This window comes from Erigeron canadensis, chromosome 9 (assembly GCF_010389155.1).
Source record: "Erigeron canadensis isolate Cc75 chromosome 9, C_canadensis_v1, whole genome shotgun sequence".
Taxonomy (NCBI): Eukaryota; Viridiplantae; Streptophyta; class Magnoliopsida; order Asterales; family Asteraceae; genus Erigeron; species Erigeron canadensis.
Genome location: NC_057769.1, coordinates 5,563,980 through 5,569,695, shown reverse-complemented (window position 1 = coordinate 5,569,695; position 5,716 = coordinate 5,563,980).

The window sequence follows — 5,716 nt, the reverse complement described above, 5'->3', positions numbered from 1 at the left end:
ACTCTTTATTATAGTCTTTTGCCCGTTTGACATTAATGTCACACCCCGACTAAGGCGGAAATTCGGGATGCGACGCATAGTACACGCGTCATGGATATTACATGGGAAGAATAAATGAATCAATAAATATAGGAAGTCTTAACATAGATTAACGCAATCATTCAACATTTATCCCAATACAAATAAAGCATAAACCAACTCCTACGCAGGGGATCAAAGGTTAGGCATAATGCCATACTAATACAAAAGAGAACATAAGATAACATACCAGCAACAAAGAATCCTAGAGTCTAAAGTTTGCTATAAAGGCTCTATGCTACTTTCCTCAGCCACCTCTAACCTACACCCGAAAGGATACTTAAAAACGTCAACACAATGGTTGGTGAGTTCGTAGGTTTGAGTTATCAGGTTAACGTGATACATTTCATGTATACTCAAAGTGGCCATGTCACAATGTTGCCATAGATATCTCAAGGTTGACAGCACTTACGGTACCAGGCTAAGGTTGACTATGAAGGGACTTACGGTTTAACAACCAATCGTGCTAACAATGAAGGGACTTACGGTTCAACAACCCGTTGTGCTAACAATGAAGGGACTTATGGTTCAACAACCAATCGTGCTAACAATGAAGGGACTTACGGTTCAACAACCAGTTGTGCTAACAATGAAGGGACTTATGGTTCAACAACCAGGCGTGCTAACAATGAAGGGACTTACAGTTCAACAACCAGCCGTGCTCAAGAACATGTATCAAATGCATCCAAATGTATCCATAATGTAAAGCAATAGGTATCCAAGTTATGAAATGATATATGTATCCAAAACATGTTATCAAGATGTATCCAAAACATGTAGCCAAAATAGGTCGTCACAATATCATATCAAATAAATACAGTTCTACAAGAAAACATTTTGTATCCTTTCAGCCCCAATAAAACATGTAAAAAGGGGATTACGAGGCTCACCTGAATGCTAGCAACAAGATTTCGCTACGCAAGATATTAGGAAGGGCCGTCTTCGAAGATTTATGGGTCTTGGCCGAGCGAAAAAAAAGGCCCATCGGCTAAGCACAACAAATTATATATATAGGGTAACACTCCGGTGAGAACAGTCTTAAAATAAGAATGGTGAGAACACTTAAAAAAATCATTTTGATGCATTAAAAGTCCATAAAACTAACATAGTGCAGAACTAATTATCATCATTTAAGTGTTTAACAACACATTGATCCGTCAAAATCGAAAAAATCACGTTTTTTGATGGATGCATGTGTTGTTAAACACTTAAATGATGATAATTAGTTCTGCACTATGTTAGTTTTATGGACTTTTAATGCATCAAAATGATGTTTTTAAGTGTTCTCACCGTTCTTATTTTAAGACTGTTCTCACCGGAGTGTTACCCTATATATATATATATATATATATAAAGATAGGAAGTTTACATTATATGAGCTAAACGTTATATCAATAAACATAACAAAAAAGTCATTCTTAAAGAAACTATAAAAAAATACAAAATCATACTAATGAATTAACATACTACAAATAATAAACAAGAAAGATAAACATGGATGGAGTTTGCAATTAGTTTTTATCTACACAAAATAATAGAAAGAATTATAGAAAATCATCACCTGCAAAATAAATGAAAGGTGGGGATAATTGACAAATTGAAATTGTGTAAACTTTGACAGCATCGCTTAGACTTCGAAGAAGCAGACAAGTGACAATCCCTTCTTATTTTCCTTTATAATCCGCATATAAGTTTTAATTTTATACATATAACAATAAAAAATAAAAAAATCGGGCCCCCTAAAAAATCGGACCTCGTCCCGTCGTCCACTTTGCCCACCCTTTACACCGCCCCTGTATCAGGAAGCATGTAACCGGCACACAACAATCTTTTTCAAGTTATCACAATTAAGTGTGTTCATTATATCTAAATGTACCGCCAAGTGTTGACCATGTTGCCCAAAAGCGTACTAGTTTGACTTTGACCAGGTTTTACAAGTTTGACCAAAGTAGATCAAATTACAAGTTTGACTAAGTTGGCTAAATCGACTGAAGTTGATCATGGTTGACCAAACCGACCAAAGTTGACTAAAGTTGACCAAACCGACCAAAGTTGACTAAAGTTGACCAAATCGAGGTAGTAATCGAAGTCCGAGATCTCAATTGAACGTTGAGGTCTTAAATTGAATTTGGGGTCTTATTTCACTAAAAGACAAAATTGAAATTGAGAGGCTAAATTTGAGAGGCTATTAAATCTGGGGTCTCAATTGGAAATGCGAGGTTACAAATGAAATGCGAGGTCACATTTGAAATACGAGGTCACATTTGATATACGAGGTTGCAAATGGAAATACGAGGTCTCAAATTGGCGGGGTCGCAAACTGGCCTTTTCTTCCCCAAATTTCATTCTAGAAAACCCTAATCATTTCTTTCGATCTGGAAGGTGTTTTTAACATCAGATTGTACTTTTAGACCCACAAATTTGATAGAAAAACAATACCAATGTTGGAATCTCGGAAACAGACTTAAACTCGAAAACCCCTTTGAACAAAGTTTATAAAAGTGTACAAAAATTCTTATATCTCAAGATTTTGTTAACGAAATCACACGAAACTTTGAAAAAAATTGTAGTATATGATTCTAAACGTTATGGAAGTAGAAAGTTTGATACTTGGTGGGTGTAGCGTGTGTATTAAAAAAAAACCTGAAAATATTCAAAAGAATAGCATAAAAAGGATTTTGATTCATACATCAAATCTGACCAAAATAGATGTTTGTAATGATGTTAAGATGTTAGAAACACAGTTTTTGACACTAAATCTAAACAAAACTAAGGTTGGATTTCATTAAAACTTGATGTTTATGGGGTAGCAAAGGTGAGGTAGTAAAGTGAAGTAGCAAATATGGGGTAGCAAAAGGTGAGGTAGTAAGAGTATGTGTGTGTTTTGCTTGGAGACTAAGTTGGTGGAAATGAGGAATGGTGAAAGAAAAAGAGCATTTACATGTAGGGCAAAATAGAATATTCCATACAAGGCCTTAATACGAGGCCGACACAAATACGAGGCTAACTCCAAATACGATGCCAAATTAAAATTACAGTGTCGACTTAAAATACGAGCCTGAAATCGATTTACAAGGTTATATTTACTGAAAAGTTTATTTTGACTAGAAAGCTTAAATGGTCAACTCACGGGTGTCATCTCGAATCTGCTCAACAACATGCTTAAATTGCACATAAATGAAATTCAAATCCAAATTAAGTTGATTAAATAACCGAGACTCAAACAAAGCACCAATCCCATACCCGTCAAGTTAATGACATTATTTGACTCTCTTGTTTAAACTAGTTTCATTACAAAGACCGGTACTCCAAAACATCCCTTATAATTTCCCTAATTAAACAAAGCTTTTGGTTATTAAGATAACAATTATACCTATCGATTGTACCTAACCGTTAACACATTTCTCCCCATTATCAGGAACTACTATCTACCGTACCCGTCATAGATCCAATCGTTTGTACCCAAACAATCAAAATTAATCAATAATTACCATTAAAGACACACATATACCACCAATCAATTCAAGATAAACTAGATAAATATCCGGTCGGTACCGGCTTACCAAGTAAACTTATACAACACATGTATCGTACATTGCGAGAAATATACGTCTTATAGTATATCAAAATTAAAATTATTATGAAATTGGGCATAAAGTTAAGATAAAGTGTTAAATCTTGTACATTTTTTAGTATTACATATATACAATCGATTTGATATCATACTGGGTGAGTCGATGAGTATCAAATTGTGGTACCGGGGCTAAGGTTCATTCAATTACATTTTTTTTCAATCGGTTTGATATACATTAAGGTTTTCAATACTCGACCTTTTCCAAAGTTCGACTTGACCGACTCGAAAAAACTGGGTCAGGCTTAAAAAATCTCGACCCGGTAACCTGTCAAGTTGATTATAATTTTGGATCGGGTTAGGTTGACCCAAAAAAACTGGGTTACCCTTTACATCAATTATCTACACCTTGGTCACCGCCTCTACCACCAACCGTCGTCCCCCACAACTACACCGTCATCGCCACGAATACTGTTGCATTTCACGGATGCCGTGCTAGTAACCTAAACTCGTTTGACTTGAAATATTGTAGTTTCATTATTTAGTAATTTCAATATTGTAGTTTTTAATTTTTTAAATAAATTTGATTGACGGATTTTTAATTTAAGCAATAAAAAGCTTAGCTATTAAAATTAACTAACAATTAAGATTTCGCTATTAAATTTAACATGGTTTTTGAAAGTTCGGAAGCCTGAAATTTTTTAGAACACTATATCTTTTAAATTATATTTATCAAACTTAGGAAGCAATCTATACTTACGAAGAAACATTCATTACTTACAAATTGCATTTGTCATGAAATAGTACAAAAAAAAAGTGTCTCTGAAAATCAAATTGTAACATTTAAGGGTGATGTTTACTACCATATTTACAATTTACAATACTTTATAGTAGGAGTGAGCAAAAGACCCGCTGACTCGTGCCCGACCCGAAACCGGCCCGAACCGACCCGTCCGAAGCCCTAACGGGCCGAGTCATGGGTCATGTTTTTAGTGCATTCGCAGGTCACGGGTTGGACGTGTTGGTCCGGGCCGGGTGAAGTCAAAAACCGAAAAATTATAAAGGAAACCCGCGACCCGCCCGAACCCGACCCGAATCTTCACAGACCGGGTCATGTGTCACGTTTTCATGCTCTCACGGGTCACGGGTCGGGCCGGGTTTTGACCCGTGCACATCCTTACTTTATAGTGATGAGATTGTTGTGACGTTGAAAGAATTATGAAATTTATTATGTATATTGTACTATAAAAAAGATAACTCTTTATTTATGAAAATATCCAAACTTGTATAATATTTACACATAGCACCCTTTAAAATATTTTTATCTACACTACCTCATTAACATTAATTTGACGCTCAAAAATCCCATTTCTTTCCGGCCAAATTCTCCAGATAGCTGCCTTTACTTTTATATTAGTCAAGGTAATTAAATTACGCTATTAATCATTTATCTTTCAAAATATTTCCATGAACCCTTTACATTAATTATTTTTACATCAATGTTTTACAGAACTCGACACTGCATCCGCCACCAAAAGTTGCCCCACCACCACATCGTCGCCGCAACAACCGCCGTCATATTTCGCGCGTACCGTACTAGTATTAGATAGAGGAAAATCTCTTGCGATGCATGATATGTTTAATACCTCATTTGTTTCATGAAGTACATAAATAGGCACTCTCGTAATAGTAAAAGACCAAAAAGAACCAACCATGGTAAACCAGATTACATCCATTCCATCGAAGACATAAAATGGAAGTTGGATAATATTGACCATAATAATGAAAAACATACAAATCCAAACGCCATAAATTGCCGAAACATGGTGACACAGTTTGAAAACATAGGATTGAAAGCCAAAAGAGTATCAACGTTGTATACAATTTATTTGATCTCCATTTCTGCCAATATTACATCATTCAACATATGAACGGATTTCTTTTTAGCAACGACAATCTTATCAAAGATGATGTCCACATTTAAATCATTTGCCACGGATTTCTTTTTAGCAACGACAATCTTATCAAAGATGATGTCCACATTTAAATCATTTGCCGCAACTTCCA